We start from the raw sequence: 20648 nt of genomic DNA on the forward strand, positions 1-20648 counted from the left end.
ATGACATTGAATTCGTAAAGCCCATCGGGAGTAGCGAATGCGGTTTTTTCTTTGTCGGCTTCGTGCATCGGTATCTGCCAGTAACCGGAACGCAAATCCAAAGTGGAGAAATATTTGGTGCCCTGAAGACAGTCGAGGCAGTCGTCAATTCGTGGCATAGGGTAAACATCTTTTCGAGTGACTTTGTTAAGTGTGCGGTAATCAACGCAAAAACACACGGACCCACCCTTTTTTTTTACCAAGACGACCGGAGATGACCAGGGGCTAGCTGAGGGCTGAATAATGTCTCGCCGGAGCATATCATTCACATTATCTTCTATGATTTTACGTTCTGATAAGGAAACACGGTAAGGGCGGCGGCTAACAATAGAAGTACCTTCTGTAATAATGCGTTGCTGTGCAGAAGACGTTCAGCCCAAGGTCGGAGAAGTGACATCAAAGGAGGCTTGGTGTTTTCGGAGTAATTCCTGCAAAGCTTGTCGGTGAGTCGCAGGAAGGTCAGGATTGATGGTGCCAAAGAGAACACAGAGAGAAGCATCGGAAGAAGCTGCTGGTGAGGAAGAGGGGGCGGTAAGGGTGGTGAGGGACACCGGGTGAATGTCCAGGGCGCAAGGAAAACATGTCCCTTTAGTCAGCACAATGGGCTCTGGGGAAGTGTTCGAAGCAGCGACAAGCGCTGTGCCATGCTCAAACCGAACAAGACTTGGTGGTAGCGCGATTCCACGGGTCAGATGGCGATCAGAAGGCACGATTAGCACATCTCCGTTATCAATGTCAGTAAAAGTAAGCGCGACAAGTTGTTCGCATCCAGGGGGCAACACTGAGTTAGTAGCGGCAAGCAGGCGATGACGGGGCTCGGGAAGTTCAGAAGACGGATCGCTCTCTTTCATGTCAATGACCCTGTCGCGACACGAAATGCTGGCTGATGCGGCAGACGGAAAATCCCAGCCTAAAATAATTGGGTGAGCGCACGGTGACATCACGGCAAATTGTGCATGGTGGCGGACACCATCAACAAAAACTTGCACAGTACACTTAGCAAAAGGCCGAATTATTGCACCATTAGCTCCACGGAGTTCAGGTCCATCATAAGGCGTTTTCGCTTTTCGCAAGCGGGAGCACAAGTCAGTGTGTATCACAGAAACAGCGGTGCCCGTGTCAACCAAAGCCTCAACAGATAAACCTTCAACCCACACTAAAATATTCCAGGGACGTTCCGGAGGATTTTTGGGATGGCCGAAGAGGGCAGTTTTCTCTCCTAAAACTGCAGTGGTCAGTTTTCCGATTGGCGGGGGCTCGTTAGTGAAGCTTGACGGAGAGGCGAGGTTGAGCGGCGAAAAGGCGAAGGAGAACGGCGTCTTGAAGGCCTGTAACCAGCAGGCGGAGCGGGGCTTTCTGGCGGGGGTGATGAACGTCTGGGATAATCAGGGAATGAACGGTGGTTAGAGCCGGAAAAGCGAGGAGGGTAGTCTGCTTCAAATGAGTCGTAGCCACGGCGTTCATTCTGGAGCCTGCGACGACAGAAGCGGGTAATATGGCCTCGGTACCCGCAGTAATAACAAACAGGGCGGGCTGGGCGCTAGTTGGGGTAGTATGTCGGCGCCGCGGCAGGTGGTGCCAATGCAGCGACATGAGCAGTGGTAGGCGCCGGTGGCGTAGGCGCTCCTACTGCAGGAGGCAAGGACGTGACCTGGGCGTACGTTGGCACCTGACAGATGGTAGGAGCGACCGATGTTGGGGGGGGAATAGGTCATTGAGGCCAGCTCTTCTTTGATAATGCTACGCAGGCCGGCACTTGAAGGATGTGGCTCAGATGCAGGGCGGCACAAATTACTTTGAGCCGATAGCTCTTCACGAATTAATCCGCGAATAAGCGCACGGAGGTCAGCGTCGGCAGTGAAACCAAATGAAGTGGGATCAGGCTGCAGGCGTATTGACTGTAGTTCGTCAAGGCGTTGACAAGTTGATATGATGGCGTCGATTGTGGTAGGGTTCTGCACGTCCAGGGCGTTATAGGCGAGTGGCCCAATACCTTTAAGGACGTGCCGAACCCGCTCGGCCTCGGGCATGGTGTCATTTACGCGCCGACAAAGTGCAAGGACATCTTCTATATAAGAGGTATAGGTCTCATTGGACCGCTGAAGTCGGGCTTCTAGCTCCTTCTTGGCGGACTCCATGCGAACAGTAGGAGCGCAGAAAATCTGGCGTAACTTTTGTTTAAATGTAGCCCAGTCCGGAATCGTCAATTCATGATTTAGGAACCACGTTTTGGCCATATTCGTCAAATAAAAGGACACATTAATTAGTTTAAGAGAATCGTCCCACCGGTTGAAAGCACTGACCCGGTCGTAGCTGTCGAGACAGTCATCAGCGTCGTCGCCGTGGAGACCGGCGAACATCTGTGGGTCGCGCTTACGGCTACTGACACTCCAAGTGGCAAGGGGAGCTGGAGTCGAGTTGGTAGAAGCCGGAATAGCGGAGTGGCCCTCTTGAGTCATGACGATGGTGGTCGGGGTCAAACAGCGGCCAGAACGAAGCTCCAGGTGGATGCAGGCGACGAAGCAGCGGGGAAATCAAGGTGCACCTCCACCACGTGTAAGGCAACGCGAAGGTCGGACTTGGGGGATCAGGCTGTATTGCAGACCTGAAGCCTTGGTCGCGCACTGCAGCCAAACACACTCCGCGATGACGATGGGTATCTACAAGAGGCGGCAGGATGAAGATGAAGCAGCACGTTCAGCCGTGTGGAAGATGAAGCGCCACACAGTGCTCACAATATATATATTATAAAGATTGGGATGGAGCGCATTTGGCAAGTACTCACAGAATGACTAGCAGCTTACCGGTATCGCTCAAGAGAAAAGTATACAACAGTTGCATCTTACCTGTACTCGCCTATGGGGCTTAAACGTGGAGGCTAACCAAGAGAGTTCTACTTAAGTTTGGAACGGGCTATAGTACCAACGCAGGATGGAAATTTAAACCACAAAGGGATGACCGTGTCGTCAACGTCACCTTGAATGTACCGCAAATAGACCACAGACCCATTTACTAGTCCGTCAACCATGTCGATGTTTCTGACGACCATGTAAGAATGACCAAGACACAACGTTAACTGAGGTGGGAAAGATCCAGTTTCCGCCTTTGATAGTTTGGTAATTTTAACCACAGCTGCCTTGTATTTTGATTCATTTCTGTGCCGATAATGGTATCCACGGCAGTAAAGACATGTGCCGAATCTCCAATCCTTTGTGCTGCTTTGTCATCAGTATCTTTATTTCAGTAGTACAGTCTAACTCCATCCAGACACAATCGTTTGGCGTCTTCTACAGTAACGAATCTGCTTTGTATAATCTGATTTCTTCTTCGGAAAGCGCTGCTCCATCACCAGTTGTGTTAACAGCGATGAGGAGATTGAATCACGTTGACGCACAACCTCTGTTAGACAGTAGTACGAGAGAGCATGCTAAGGCGGCCTTCGGATGTTGAAGAATGGATTCATTAATTTGGAATGTTTGTAAACCTACGGTGTACTAACTGGCGGAAGTTGTCTCAAATTTCCACAGAGTATTACGCCTTATCCTCCAAATGAATCATTTAGACGCCTGGAAATGGTTCTAGGACGTTGGTCGCTCATCGCGAGGGGATCGGCTGACATCATGCTGACTTCATCAACGATTACATATCGGACATTTTTAAATACATGTCGGTACGTACTGAGTTCACTACCGAAAGACCCTGTTCGTGTAACTTGTTTGACATTGTCAACTTGAATGCAGAATGTACAGTAACGCTCCCAACAAAGACTGCTGCTTTACCAGTTGTTGCACACGCTATATAAGCGTCAGATCGTGCGAAGAATCTCTAGCATTGCAGTACCTGTTGTAAAGATCCATTATGAGACGCAACACAAACGTCTTTCCACACCCTGCTGCTCCAGTAAAGAACATTTGCAAGGATTCTTAATCGGGTGTAGTAAGCCTATGGATGCGTTCTCTGATAATCTTAAATTGCCCTCGATTTGTGAGACGCATCTTTTCTAGAAACACATCCTTGAACAGAATGTCTGTTCGTGCTTGCACAGCTGGACACCGGGATACAGAATGTAGTCGCTTGAGAACTTCAAGATCGCGCAAGATGTCTGAATCATCCGCTGTGTTGATCATCGTCACAAACGCATCCTTCTCTTTGTCCGACTGTAAATCTCTGAGTAGTTTAGCAGCATCTGCATTTGCTTGTGCACACCGAGATACTTCTTCCGCAATCCATTTGCCACACAAATCATACAAATCTTGACCGTTTATGTCATGCATATACTGTTTCTTCATATTCATTGTAGATACGTAGTTCTGATAAAAAATTTAAATGAATTTGTTACAGTCCAGAGTGTCAATTTCTTTGCGGAAAGGGTGAAAGAGGAGGACATATGTTCTCGCTTGAGATTGACAATGCCGCTCTCAGGATATCCGCGATATCGAAGCATTGCAGGTCCATGCTGCAGAGCGTCATTCGGTGATCTGTGTTCCTAAGATACTGCGCATAGCACTTGTCCTCTAGCTCGTTCCAGCGATCTTCGTAACGCTCTATAGTAGACTTTTTGCAAACGTTTGTACTAGTCAAAGCCAGATCTTCCCGTTTTATCTCTTCGATAGTTTTCCTAACCCTTATTCGTTAGTGTGGCCACGCAGTATTGGCAGTTACGGCGTGTGGCGTCTTCTCAAATATTCAGAGTTTCAGCAGAAACGAAGCAGCCTATTAAGAGGACATTTCGACTGCATTTAGCATCTTCAAATTAATCTTGCAAATAGCTTCACTATATGTCACGTCCGCTTCTGACGATTCACTGATGATATTTTGTATTTCTTTGTCTAGATTTCACATTCCCCAACTAGCTTTGTTGAAGTATTCAACCACGTATGCTGCACAGGCATAAACATCAAGTACAACTTGAATGTCCATGTTAGACTGAAGTACTGAGGTTATCCACGGGTTGAAGTAGTTTACCTTCGTTTACTTACACATTCTTTTCAGTATTATCATGGATCGCGCAACACTTGTCGGTATCATTTCAATGTACTCATTCTCAGATTTGATGTTATGATGATCCCACTTTGATTGCATGTCTTCATACTCAGTCGTTTCCAGTGCTTGGTGCATCGTATCGTGCTTCACACGCAACGTACAGTGCTATTCTACCTCGGCTTCCATTACAGCAGGCTATAAAATATCACCATAGAACGTTTCATGGGCCAGAATGGTGCATTGAAACGACACTTCGTGCGACCATTATTAAAGCACGCGTGAGTGAGCTCGTGAAGCTGACACCGTGACTAGAAGTGTTCTTCAAATCGACGGAGGCCAGAAGTTCAGCCAAGGCTACTGTTTTCGGCATATTCTCTCCCACTGGTTCATTTGCAGCATCATTCAACCACATCATATTGTGTGCGTGAGCGCTTCCTCTGTGCTGAAATTCTATCCTTTTGAAGTACTCCATGACATAGTGCTCATGAAACGGATAAATGCATTCGTTGGACAGAATTGGCATGTTATGTTTTTGACTTTATAATCAAAGTACACAGCACATGTTATGGGATCCTCGTTTACCAATTAAGCTGTCTGCATGTTTGTCCACTCATCGACTGCCAATGGCAATTCGTATTTGTTCACTTTAAGACGTTGGAGCAGAATGAGAAGGTGTGACCAGTTAACGCTGACAAGGTTAGAAACGCCGCGGTTTCCCCAGCTGACGAATCATGGCATACTTCCTGTTTACACTTGTGCCACCACGCAGCAGTATTTGGAATGTCTTCCATGTATGTCATATCATGATGCACAACACGCTCTACAAAGCTCCTGTTCTGCAAGACTTCGTGAGGGAACGATGCAGACAAAGCTGAATTATGAAATATCGTTAAGTACGAAGCAACACTGTGAGTAGTCGGGCATCTTGTTGGACCGCAATGATGCCCTTGCACGTCTGAAATTTCTTCTGGAAACTCTTAAGCTAGAAGTTCTAAAGATACCTCTGGAGTGGCCGACATCATTCTGCAACCACAACTGGTCACAGACAGAGCAAACACAACCAAACGCGTTGTTAGTGAAATGCCGCTCAACGTGGTTTGTCACTGCTGGATTTTGCTGAAATGATCCGACCTAATGAGCAGATCGTTCAGCAATACATCTTAAACGTCTCGCTTCACTATTCTTTCATTGATGGGTTCCGGGAGAATAGGGAATCTTAGGCGGCTGTTGCCTGTGCTCAGTTTCCGCAGCGCGTTTCAGACAGCATCCCATGCTCCAACTGCGGAGAGCGACTGACAGGCCGTTGAACATGTCTGGAGAAGCCTCACGCAATCGTGACTCAAACCTCACGCCATGTGACGTGAGGCTCGCCTGATGTGCACATGCCACAACGCCATTTGCTTACCCTCCCCACAGTGGGGTGTTTTTGCAATGGTTTTTAAGGCAAAATACTTTACTGGCTCAGGCTGTCGTAGAGAAAGTTACGAGGGACATTAGCGACTAAAATAGTAAAAGGCCTGAGTGCCGCATTCTGATAAGCAACCGGTAGTAATTAGTAATTAATTATTTAGTCAAAAAGTACACAATCGAATAATTACTTATATGAATAATCATTGATTAGTAATAATGAATTGCTAATCAGTTATTGCGAATAATTATTTAGTCAATTATAGATTACATAAATTCTGTTATTAGTAAATGATTGATTAGTCAATAATTTTCAATTCATTATTCAAATAATTTTACATTATTAGTAATTGATAATTGATTGGCATATGCCCATATGCACGCGTTCGCGCCAAAATGACCCCGCCTGAAGCTACTTGCGGCTGGTAAAGATAGGCGAAACCTTGTAAAATTAAACTTGTCATCATCCCTCTGCATACCACAAATAAAATGCTAACATGCTTGTCGGTTGACAGTTGGGCAAATCTTTAAACAATGGCCGACTGCGCACCACGGGCTTGTTAAAAAGCCTTAAAATAAACCCAATCCTTGTCGAACAGCAGCGCTATGTTCATCATATAAACCAGGTTCTCATACCGCAAAGCATCAGCAACATTTTAGCCAGGCATCCGTGAGTCCTGCAATATGGTTTTCCTTAATGACTCTTGAGAAGATGTGCTTAACAATGTGCACTCTATTCCTATTGACTGCTGCTAGGGCACATCTTGGATTATCTTTTTACACAGGTCCTTCATTATTAATGCTGTATTTTTCAAAGAACCCTGAGATGAAAATCACCGCTTGCGTCATACTCACTTTCTTTGTCCGGCTCATCATGCACAAAAACAAATTTGTATTAATGCCAGCAAGATCTACAAGTCAATATTTTTCCAAGCAGTGAGATATGTTTTCAAAGAGGCTGCTTCAAAGTCACTATGACTGGCTGTATTTGGTTATGTTTAGGAATGCAAGCAGTTCCTACTGCTGGCACTGGTTTCAAGCTGAATTTTGCTGAGGTCAATTCGAAGGCACCCCCTGATTCAAGTTAAAAGAGAAATCACCACCTCAACTGATCGCATTCAGTGGCTTCCCCCCGAATGTGCCACCAACACAGTGAAAAGAATCTAAAGATGCACTTATGATCGACGTGGTGCGCACCTGATGAAGTCTAGTTTTGCCGGTGGTCCCGATGCCACTTTCTGCGGAGGTGATCGGTTGCCTGAACGGCAACACTGAAGCTCCAGCAGAGCTCGGCAGCTGACTCCGGAAATCTTTGGCACGAATATTCCCTGGGGGAACATTCTCGGGCGTCTGTAATTATAGACCAGCATGGGGACATACACCGAGCTGCCTGAGCTGACAGTCTGCCACAACTTTGCTTAAACGAAGAGAGTCACAAGACGCCTGCACCATAAGTCATTGCCACAGCTTCAAAGCACGCACAACATGCAGTTAACAATCTTGAGTGCTCTCTCTGAGAGAATCGCGCATCACTATTTCCGGCACCTACCTGAGGAAGCAATTCTTCTCATTTAGAATAAAATGGGACTGCAGGTTTTAGGTCACTTCTACTACTCTATTTCTTGCATACCTATAGTGGAAATGCACAATTTCGCGAAGTCCCTTCACGATGTGCATGGCATGTCTTGAGTGTGGTTTTGCCAAAACAAGCAGTGACAGCCAACCAGTAGTAAGCGAGAACTGAGAGGTGAATCGCGGGCCTAAAAGAGGTTGCACAAAGGGAGGTGGAGAAGGGGCCGTGCACCAGGCGTCTTTACTTGGTGTATCGACCGACGCTGACAAAATTTCGCTCCGTCACGCCTTGGGACTGGGGTCGTTATCAGATTAGCCGGACAACAGGACTGTCTCGCTCGTGTGGCCCCGATAGTGACTCAGCCCCGACACGATACGGCTGGCATCTTACTGCGCGCAATGGTTGCCTGCACAGGCGCACCATGAAATTTGTATGGCATGTTAGACACAGCCAGTAAAGCGAGTGAGCCGGCCTTCTACTGTCTCGGTCAAAGATGCGCGCCATGTCCGGCGGGTTGAGTTGGAATGTAGGGAAAGACGCCATATACGTGATCGCGTTGCCTAATCTGCGCATATTCTGGAGCATAAACAAACCGAAACTTAGATCAAAAAATAAATACCGACCAACAGCTAAACGTAATATTAACGTGATGCCTAAATACAATTAACCTTAATTGGAACCCTGCTAATGTCTGTTTCTAAATCATCCCCTCTAACCTGGCCGACACACTATATCAAGTCTATCTCTTTAGTTATTGGTGACTTCTTACTTACAAAAAAGTAATGTATTTGTTCCCTCATATTTATTGCCCACAAGCCTTCAAGGGAACAATAAACAAGGTAAATGATTATGAATTCTTCGCATATTAGTTTTATGTATTGTATTGTTTTGACTCCACATTGCTGCTTGGCGTGCTTTCTGGGAAGCCCAACTATATCTTCGCAACACCCCTTCGAAGTTCCCTAACGTTTACTCCAAAATTCTGCAATTAGATATGCTGGCCGCTGTATGAATGCAAAGCATCTAAATAGCATGCCTTTATGCAATAACAACAGTAATCAAACACTAAACAGGGAGAACACATTCCTTTCTTTTCTGAGAAAACGTAAGCCAAATGCTATTTGCAGTTAGCACAAGCAACTGCATGTAACATATGCATGTTAAATCAATGTTCCACCTTGATTTGAATGCCCAAGACCAGAAGGCCCGGTTGTGCCACTGTTTTAATAGGTCCATAACGTAAGGAGAGTGTTAAAACGAGAAATGATGAGGAAATACCAGAACGCACACCACAAGCGCAGGTCGGCATTTAACTACTACTGCAAGACTGCAAGGCAGACATACAAGGCTAATGCATATCAAGTTTTATGTTATGATCATTGTTCGTAGTCATATAGAAAACGTTTTATAGATCCCAAAACAGTTGCATGTGATCGGTAATAAATTTATAACTAAATTGTTTCTGGAAAAAAAACAGCCATTTGGTTATCAGCAGCCATAGAATGCTTGCCAAATCAGGTTATAGGCACCGTGCAGGAATAATTCGCGGCGCGACGTGCACGCCCTTCGCGGCGGGAGAACAGTTTGGTAGGGAGACGTGTACCCGGCCGTGCAGCGGAGACGCGGCAGATCTGCTGTCTGTGGGGCGCATTCGCATACGCAGCGTACATTTTACTGTGCTTTTTTTTACGCCCCACTCCCTCCGTTTGTCTCTCGTCTTTTTCCAACTGCGCGGGCTTCTGTCGTCTGCCGTTTCGCGGGTTTCCAGCCTAGAAATAAATGGCCAGCGGGTGGCCAGGGCTCGTCCCTCTCTCTCCTTCTTGTGTCGTGTGGCTCTCGCACTGTTTGTGCTTCGCTACATTGCTCGAGCTAGCTGAAACTGCCTCCATTTCGCTGTGCAGGCCGCCTTTTTCAAGTGCGAGCCCTGCCCAGGCAGGCGCGCGTCTCCCTATCAAACTGTAACGGCGCTCACTCGTGGCGCTGCCTGTTCATTGCGAGTGCTGCCCCCTGGGTTTCTGCACGATGCCTATAATAAAGCATCTAGGTCATTCTCCAAACACTGCTCGACAACAGAGCGTGCAAATGTTCAAATAAAAAGTAATCAAAATGAGTTCCTATTTTCTTTCTTTCTTGATGATATAAGGAAGTCTGTCTGCGTATCCTAAAACCAATCCTTGGGACTGCCACGGAGTCAAAAGTGGAACATGCAAACACTCACTCTCTCTGCTTCCAGGGATCATCGTGAGTGTCTCAAGACTACCCTGGACCACCATCATCTGGTTACTGTCCTTTTGTGTCGTTCTTCCTGTGGTGTTTCGTCAGCGCTATAAGAATCAAGATCATGTACCAACTAACCCGTCAAAAAGTCCTACTGGTTACTGTGCGCCGTTCCCCTGGAATCAGGCCGATATTGGGACTTCGGCCCCGACATCATTGCTAGGCCTAGCGTCCTAGGCCTACCCTCCCACTATGCTCAACGCATACACGGTCGATGGAGAAGAGATCTCCCCGGAAGAAGCCACCGACAGCAGCTGGCGTGTAGTGCACGACAGATGCGCCTGAAACTCAAGAAATCCTTCACTCAAGAAATCCTTCACCCTCCAGTCGGAGATGAAGGAAACTACCTCGCAAGTGCCTCGCAGGCGCACGCCTCGCCCACCGCCATTACCAGCCAGCGACTACAAGGTTATTATTCGTCTTCGCGGGGGCCTTGACTGCTCCAAGATTCCTGCTCACGCTCTTCGCCAAGCCGTTCTGCAAGCCTCGAAAATCTCAACTGCTGAAGCAAGTACTGATATATTTCGACCTAATCCCGTCAATAACACCCTCCTTATCAGCACGCCTAACATGCATCATACTGAAGCTTATCACAAAATTAAAGCCCTCCAGTTTAACAATACTACCTACGACGTTGCCACGCACGTCGCTGATCCCCTGAATTCGTGCAGAGGCATCATCCACGGAATTCCCTTGGACCATTCCGCAGAGGAAATCACTTCTAGTCTTCTTGACTTTGACCGGCACGATACCATCATTATGGGTCGGCGTATGGGCTCTACCGAGTCTGTTCTGATCACATTCCGTGGCATCAGAGTCCCCTTTTACATACTTTATCAAGGATGTGTAACCCGCTGCGTTCCCTTCAGACGCAAGGTTGAAGCCTGCAACCTTTGTCGCAAGCTCGGCCATCGTCCGGACGTCTGCCCCGGTACAGGCCTTTCGCTGTGCCCGCGATGTGGAGCACATAATCCAGCCATGGACCATGACTGTGAGCCCTCCTGCGTTATTTGTAAAGAAAACCATCAAACTGGCGCTCCGCAATGCAAGCGCCGTTTCAAGACGCGCCCTGTGTTTGCCAGGCCAGACAATGACCCCGCGTCCAGCGTTCGCAGTAAAGAAGCTGGCGTCCGTGGTCCCTCATCCGGCGTTCGTGACATAATGTCTGGCGTTCGAGACCCCGAGTCTGAGGCATCTACGTCGAAAGCCAGTGAGTCCTCAGCTCGCATCAAGGAGACCCAGGAGGCGCTGTCGGCGCGGCAAGCCACACCCGAGAAAGGAGCCGGCCCTGCTAAAAAAGGTGAGTTGTCCGTCCAAGCAGCCTCCGCTACTTCATCCCATCCAACCCCTAACCCTCCCATTCTTCCCATTACACCTCAAGAGGCAGTTAAACAATATATACGTTCCGCCGAATTTCGGTCAGAAGTTACTAGTATAATCAACAGCATAGCTGCCGAACAAATCGGAGCGATGCAGAAACAGCTCATACAAGCCCAGGCGCAGCTCATACAATCCATGACCGAGAGGATAGAAGCCACGATCAACACACGCTTGGACAAACATGAAGCCGGCATCAACAAGCTTTTCGAACTTGTACCCCATCAGGAATTGCCTCGCAAGCAGCGCGTAGTTCAACTCGAAGCCTGCTCTCATTCATCGTCTGCAGCTCAGCAACATGGCACAGAACAATAGCACGCGAAAACGTCGGCAGCGACGCCAATCCACTACGCAAACAGAAACAATAATTTGGCAATGGAACTGCCGCAGCATATGCAGAAAACAAGCGCAACTAGCAGCATATATCGCAAAGTCCCCTAATCCCCCGCATGTCATCGCTCTGCAAGAGACTGAAACAAATCGCATTCATATCCGTGGTTATCGGACAGCAGCCCTTACGTCACGTACGGCAATCCTCACACTCGCATCAATGCCGGTGCTAGACCGCACACCGACAAGCACGCCCGACAGTAAAGACACTCAATATACCGCGATAGAGCTCAGCTCACGCGGGCAAACAAGCAGCCTCACAATTAACATATACAGCAACCCTAAAGATAAAGGCAGATCTATTCCGGGAATCCTGGGCTCCTTTCGCACCTCACAACTCCTTGTGGTGGGGGACTTTAATGCACGCCACACGCAATGGGGATACACCTCAGACGCACCCAAAGGTAACCTAATATCTACCGCAATGGCTGATCATAACCTCGGCCTGATCACAAACCCCGCTGTACCCACTCGCATCGGCACAAGTGTCACTCGTGATACCACGCCGGACCTCACATGGGCCTCACCAAATTTAATTGTTAAATCTCATATGGTGCTACAAGACAGCCTTGGGAGTGACCACTTACCAGTGTCCACTACTATCGCTTACGATTCCGAGATTTTCAGCCCTCGCACACACCTTCTCACCGATTGGGATAAATTGCGCTCATACTTGGCAGCTGACTCTATCGAAGTCCCTACTGTCACCGACTGGACAGACCGCCTGGTGGAGGCCATCCGGGTGAACAGCAAACGCATTAAAAATACTCCTACTGCACCGCAGGTTGATCCGCACCTGGCTCATCTATGGGAGGCCCGACAGGGACTTTTCAAACGCTGGCGTCACCAGCGACACAATCGTAAATTGAGACTCCGCATAGCCGCTCTCACTCGTGAGGCAGAAGAATACGCCAACGCCTTAGCCCGTGCAAACTGGGCAACCTTTTGTAACGACCTCAAGGGTACATTAAGCACTAAACACACGTGGGCCCTCCTACGCGCTCTTTTAGATCCAACAACCACTAAAGCACAGACACAAGTAAACACACGTCTGATACAGCTAGAACTCCAAAAAGGCACCGACGTAATTGGTCAACTACGGGACACCTATATACCCATATCCCTTCAGTCAGCAGATCCACTAAATCCACCTCCGCCTAACTCCGAACTTGATGCTGACATCACCTTAAGTGAAGTTCGCCGAGCACTCCTTAAGATTCGCCGCTCCACGGCGCCAGGACCGGACGGCATAACGTACAAGGCATTACTCAATCTGGACGAAGTCTCTCTCCAGGAACTCACGGAACTCTTAAATAACCACTGCCACGCTGGGACGCTCCCATCAACCTGGACCCATGCCAGCATGCGATTTATACCCAAACCGGGCAAATCCCTCACTCTTCAAAACCTGCGCCCTATATCCTTAACGAGTTGTGTCGGCAAGCTCTTCGAGCATGTCATTCTCAATCGTCTGCAACCGTTCCTAGAAGCAACAGGCTTTCTCTCCCATGTTCAGTTTGGATTCCGCCCAAACCTCTCGGCACAAGACGTACTTCTCGCCCTTAAAGAGTCTCTCTTACACACTAAGCGCCGTACAGCCTCTACGCGCGCCATACTGGCCCTGGATATTCACAAGGCATTCGACACGACAAGCCATGACCATATCCTGACGACATTAGCCACCACGGGCTGCGGCACGCACATATGGCAGTATGTTCGGGCCTTTCTTCAGGGACGCACGGCACAACTTTACCTTGGGGATATTGCCTCCCAGCCTTCCCCCTGCCTAACCGCGGAACACCTCAAGGGGCGGTCCTATCACCGCTACTTTTTAATGTTGCCCTAGCGCCATTAGCAAAGGCCCTTGCTGCTATCCCAGAGCTCCACACAGCCTTATATGCAGATGATATAACCCTCTGGACAACAAGCGGATCCCTTGGAACAGCCCAGGATATCTTGCAGTCTGCCATAGACATCACCACCACCTATCTAGAAAACACAGGCCTCCGATGCTCCCCAACTAAATCGGAACTAATGCAGCTTAAACCCTTACCTGGTGATCCCCCCATTGAACTTCACATGTACGGAAACCCAGTGCCCATTGTGTCTCAGATGAAGATTCTCGGCCTTCTCATTAACAACGCACTTGATGCAACCGCCACCCTTCAACTCTTGCAAAGACAGACTAAGCAGGTTGCTGGACTAATCAGGCGTGTGGCTGCGCGCAACCATGGGCTGTCGGAACGCGAAATCCTCAATATGACCAATGCGTTAATCATTAGCCGAATCACATACCACCTCCCATATCATATACTCACTCAGCGCCAAACAGAGCAGGCGGACATCCTAATACGCATGGCCGTAACCTCCGCCCTACGTCTTCCACGGACGGTTAGCACAGAACGTCTGCTGGCCACTGGTACTCACAATACAGTGAACGAATTAATAGAAGCTCAACGCACCAACCAATTAGTCCGCCTGAGTCGCACGGAAACAGGACGATGCCTACTGCGACAACTCCGTCTTAATCCACCCATCGCCACCCCAGCAAGTGCTACACCTTTCATGATCTCTCCGGGCACGCAGGATCACATATACCAGAAGCCCCTACCACGCAACATGGGCGCTTGCCTTTATCAGGGAAGACGGAAAGTTAGAGCCAGCTATTATACCAAAAGATACCGCAACCGCTCTGATATCCTCTATGTCGACGCGGCAGGGAATTCTAAAGTAGGATTTTTCACTGCAGTCGCTGCCTACGAAGATGGCAGAGTGGGGGCCGCCGCCACTATTCGAACTAATTCGCCTGCAGAAGCGGAAGGAGCCGCCATCGCACTCGCGCTTGCTCATTCAGCCATTGACGAAGCCATTACCGAAATTTGTACAGATTCTCAGGCGGCATACCGCCACTACCTAAACGGCGTGGCGACACCGGCCGCGCATCATATTCTTACCACCGCCACCTCTCTCGACCGAACGGTTAATCTAACGTGGATCCCAGGGCATGCCTCGATCCCCGGTAATGAGCGCGTTCATGCGCTGGCTCGAGAACTCTCTACCCGAGCCCCGGATGATCAGGCACCCAACTCCGCGCAGGAGGCCGCATCGGTCCTTTCTACATACCACCACATACCACCACATATCACCACATTCTACAAACACAAGCGCATGACACTGCCACCACCCCACAGCACATTGTCACCCTTATCCAGTGCTACATGGCGACAATTGCAGACGAATTGTTTCATTTCCCCCTACCGTCTCTCATGCCTTCACCCTGGCTTGCCCCCTCACTGCGACACCTGTGGCGAGCCAAAATCCTCACTTTTCCACTACCTGTGGGAATGTCTTTCCCCCCAGGCAGTGCCCCCCATCCCCCATCCCACCTTTTCTTCCTGGGAGGCTGCTTTGCGGACAGCTCAACCCGCCGGTCAGAAATGGCTGGTCGATCGGGCTCTATGTGAAGCCAAAGCCCGTGGACTCCTGGACTAGTAGGAGACCACCCTGGAAGACGTTTTTTTTTTTTTTTATTAAATAAAGTTGTTTCCATCCATCCACACTCAGACCAACACTTTACTGGGTCCTAAGAAAGGAGAAAAGCCATCCTATTTTTCATTCCTTGTTCAAGGCACAGTACCCATCACGTTGATCAAAACAAGCAGCCTTAAAATGATAACAACCAGTGTCTACAAATATTCAATCTTTCAAACAGGAATCAAATACAGTAAATAATTTACGACCATACAGTGGTTGTCAAGGGGTCAGTATCCCCACTTCCCTTGGCTGTGACCTTCGGGCCAATGTTCAAAGCCCAGTTCTACGACCCGTTGATCACACAGCTCATTACGGCCTCGACCGCTGTCGTGGTTCGAGGTGCGCCTCACCCACAGGCAGGCATGCCCGCTCAATGCTCTCCGTCACCCACAAAGGGAAGCGGCTTCCCAAGTGGGACCACTTCCCACGAATAGGGCAGTGGCGAAACTCTCTTGATGAGCTCGTCGCTTGAGAAAGAAGCGCGGGGCCGCAGGTGGGCCGGCGACTTCCACGGTAAAAGGAATTACGTGTGTCGTAGTGATGAGGGAGAGGGGAGGACGATGGCAAGAAAAAGTGGAAAGGAGGATCCCCGGTTTGAAGAGCCGGGCAGTCGAGCAGGAGACGCAGCAAAGGAGACACAAGAGAAGTGAGGTCATTTGCGCAGGTAATGAGCGACATCAATACCCCCGGCAACAGATCATTCCACAGGACCACTTATTCCTACCCTGCACTCTGCTGCCGCTTTAATGTTTCAGTAATGCCTGATGTGCACTTGGCACGATGCACCTTCCATACAAGGAGGGGGGTGGGGGAAGAGAAGGGTCACCCGGGCAAACGAGAGAGCTATTCACATGGGCGGATCGGCGACAAAAATAAACAAGAGGAAGACCACACGCTGAGTACGCATGGGTTTGGGAATGAGCAATCCGGTAGATATGACAAAGCCTGGTGCTAGGTATTTCGCAAGTTTTAACTATGATCGTAAGCGTGGGGATGCTACTTGAATTAAAGCACACTTTCTCGACAATCTTGCAGGGCACGTTTTAGACAGAAATCCATGGCGCACATAACGCGACGAAAATGGGAGCTTTGCCAAATATTACCTTGGGCTTGTTACGGAAATGTGAACAAAATGCACGGCTACCTGGAAAAATGACTTGTCTGCTGATTACAGGCTATAATCGGTTTTGTCAGGTCCCCTCACCTTGGGCAAACTGTTGTGTTTTTGACAATCTTGCAGGCCATGTCATGTGTACAAGCCCCAGTTTGGTGCACACGACATTGTGCATATACAATCACTGTTAAGAAACGATTGCTATGTAGATTACTTTTCGCTTGCAGTTGCTTGAAATTTAATGACTGGCACTATTATCTATCACTCAAGTTGCATCATAGTAAGATTGAGAAGTCATTATATTTGGATAGTGCTCACGTAACTTAGCACGCAGAGCATGAGCTATAGGCACCGTGCAGAAGGCGCGTAGCCAGGGGGGGCTTATGGGGCTTCAGCCCCCCCCCCCCTTTCCGAAATATTTTCGTGCTGTCATGCACCGCCGACCAAAACAACCACCGGCGCTCGAAAGCATTCTGGGTTTTGTCTACAATATCTTTTTCCGGTTCGAAAATACATTTCAGCACGAACATTACGAACTTGGGGGCTACATTTCGTAGCAACGCCCATGCAGACGAAGTTACGTAAAGCCAGGAACCATTTCCGAGCACTAAGTTTCAAGGGCGCCGGCCGCGGAGGTGGGGGTGGAGGATGAAACAAGACAGGTTTCCATTCCCGCTCAGTGTTTCAAAGGCGGTATTTCCCTCGTCTTCAACTCCCCGCTTCCTTAAAATCCCTGTCTCTCTTTTGGGGCTTTCTTTTTTCTTGTGCCTTCTGCGAATCCTCACAGTGCTGTAGCAGCTCTTAGTGGTACTCCCTCGCCCTTCTCCCCATACACTATGCTCTGATGGCGCTGATGGCGGCGGAGTGACCGTTTGTCTCCTGATGAGGCGCCCAAGCCCCCTCCCTGCCACCCCCTTTTTCGGGATGGAGACGGAGACGAGCTGCCCTTTCAGACCTTAATCCCTCTTAAAACAGAAACTGACCTTGCGGGCGCCGGTGAGCGACCGTGACGAAAGGCACCGAAGCGGCGCTGACGGCGGCGGAGTGATCCTTTGTCTCCTACTGCTGCGCCCAAGCCCCCCCCCCCCTCTCCTTTCGCGATGGAAACGGAGAGGAGCTGCTCTTTCAGACCTTAATCCTATTGGCACCCGCGGCGACGACCATGGGAACCTGATCTTTTGTTTAAAGGTTCGGAGGCGCGTCGCCGATCAGCATTGACCCTGCTCGGGTGAACTTCTGAGAAGTAACGCCAGGGAAATGACCCCAGCCAATGGACGACTTCTTCGGCTACTTTACCTTAGTGAAGGGTTTCCACCGCCAGCATGCACAAAATTTTCATTGACATCGGAGAAGCTAACCCTCGCCACTGAAAGATGTGAGAGGAGGCTCAAGCACCACCCTCAGCAGTGGGCGGCATCTCAAGTCCATGCTTGTTCCCCGCTGATTGGACTGTACAGATTAAACTTTGTTTCCCCAGCTAGGGAATTGGGGATAACCTACCATATTTAAACAGCAGATTGTCTCCACCGAAACTCCTTTTTCGTCAGATCATTTAAAAAGTTGTATAAAACGTTTCTTCACTTCTACACCCTGGCTGCTCCTGCTCCTCCTTCTCCTTCGTCTCGGCATCCGAGCCAGGACCCGGGAACATCGGCCCGGCGAGAGACATCTCAGGCAAACCAAGGCCCAGTGGCATAGCCAGAAATCTTGTTCGGGGGGGGCTTACATTGCAGCGCGTCCTCCTCCATATGGAATTTGTCGATGGATCAAATATGATTAATTCCAGCCAATAGCCATTGTTTATTAGGTGCTGCAAACGAATTCTTGAATGCCACGCAGTACGCACTGCCAAGACAAATGTAAAATATTAACTTTATTATAAAAGAACTTATATGTATGTGACAAACATTGTGGCAGAAATAACTGACATCAATGCTTCCCTGATTCTGTCTGTTGAATAAGTACAGAAAATATTAAACGAACTATATCAGTTCGAAACCAGCAAAGCAGTGCATACCGCTGATATGAAAACGTAAAGGCCAAGAAATGAACACTTTGACGGGAAATGCTTTATTGAATCTGTCATCCAAGACGCTTGTTTACATTTTTGTACACGTCCAACGGCCAATGACGCTGTCCTTTTCTCCATTTATTGCACAGGAACACCTGTCACCGGTCGTATACTGTGGGTAATTTAAGTGAACTTATAGTCTCAACAGACAGCGCACAGAAAAAGCAGGAGAGTTCCGAAACATATTTACATACAAATGCGAAGGTGTAATGGAATATTATAAATGAGATGATACAACTTGATAAGGGTAAAAAATTACCACTGGAAACAAACTTCACTATATGTATGCACAAAACCTCGCAACATGACATTTAAATATACGTACAAGTCTCCAATATATCTATGCAACTAAGCAAAGTCACTGCATATGATGCGTCAAACAAGGCACATAAACATGTTGCGCAATCACAGATAGTAAAGTTTAAGCACAGAAAGACAGACGATCTAGGCAAGAACAAAGCTATGATCGCCACGCTTCGGTCGTGACAGCACCATATGGGTAGAATAATAGAGGAAGAATGGAAAAATCAATACATTAAATGTAGATTTTAACTGCCTGCACAGCGACAAGTTATTCTTTACCCAAAATTAAAGAAGGGTATTGCTTTGGTTAAAAAAGTTGCAAAAAACAGGACAGGTGTGTTTAGAAAAAGTTTTAATACACATTAGACATTCAGGTTAGACAATCACAATGGCGCCGACAAATGACCGAAACAGGAAATGCACATGATTAAGAACAAAGGAACGTACACATAAAATACAGCCTAACGAATAAATACATCACAAATCAGTATTTACATGGAGAATAAAATTTGGCTGTTTGTGATGATATATACAGTTTTGATGATATATGATGATATATCATCAAATATGATATGATATATACAATTAAAAGACTTCAAGGGGCAGCGAAGCCCCACAACATCTAAAGGTAATGATTGTCTGTCTTACGTTTCGCACGATTCGGCAAGCAGTGGTGCTACACGGGTAGGTTAGCTCATTAGGTAGCTTCACCACCTCAGAATTAAGAACGCTACGAAGAGCAGAGTTGGTAGATTACCGGGAGTAGGTTCTTCACCCCCTTGAAGGAGCCGGACTTGCGGGACACCTTCCTGTCCAGCATCAACTTCGGTACTCAGATGCCCAAGGCAAGTAAATGTTTCATTGGTGAATTATTTATTTATGCCTCGCAGGCCTCGAAGAGCATGAGGTGAGGGGGCATAACATATAAAGGAAAGTGCACAAAGAATTTAAAAACCAGGCTATAGGTCACAATGAATGCGGTACAAGGCCTCTACATGGAAGGAGCACAGCAATGGTAAGAAAGTAAGGGGTAGCAATTTCGGACCGCAAGAACTAAACATGCAGACGAAATTCAGCAACAAATGCAAGGTTTTGAAAAAGTGATAATCACCAGAAAACAACTTTAAACAATACTAAACAGATAGATTATGGTGAAATATATAAATTTTTGTAGAACAAATGTATTAGTGGTGCTAAGCACAATCTTTACAAAATATTTATGCACTCTATCACAACGTTCGCAGCCCTAGTTTTTAAAACACCGGTTATTCGAACGCAAAGACAGCAAATGGTCAGTCAGTCATGAGCGACATTTCGAATTGTGAAGCTGTCAGTCTTTTTTATGATAAACAAAACAAGTACTTATAGAAATTATTTGCCTATCTTATATATAAATGAATTAATGGACAAATGGTGTGGTTTCAAGAGTTCTGGGGCATGTTTAGAAAAACTCATAATTTCACCGGAAAGGCGAAGCATTGAACGCGATAGCAACACATTGGAGAGCTAACTCGAAGAAGCATGGCTGAATGCGCGCACGAACATAAACATATCTCATCCCATGACAACGGAAACTCGCT

General features: G+C 47.9%; 1 long non-coding RNA gene across 2 annotated transcripts in view; it reads left to right on the plus strand.

The window, feature by feature from the left end:
• The window catches only part of LOC146206270 (uncharacterized), a 186009-nt gene extending 174629 nt beyond the window's left edge, over window positions 1-11380 (plus strand). For both annotated transcript variants that reach the window (XR_014704418.1, XR_014704420.1), the window contains one exon: window positions 10236-11380. This is a non-coding gene — a long non-coding RNA (uncharacterized LOC146206270). The remainder of the gene's footprint in view (window positions 1-10235) is intronic.
• Window positions 11381-20648: the final 9268 nt, after the last annotated feature.

The sequence above is a fragment of the Amblyomma maculatum genome, chromosome 1 (genome assembly GCF_055883805.1).
Source record: "Amblyomma maculatum isolate TAMU_Amacu chromosome 1, ASM5588380v1, whole genome shotgun sequence".
Taxonomy (NCBI): domain Eukaryota; kingdom Metazoa; phylum Arthropoda; class Arachnida; order Ixodida; family Ixodidae; genus Amblyomma; species Amblyomma maculatum.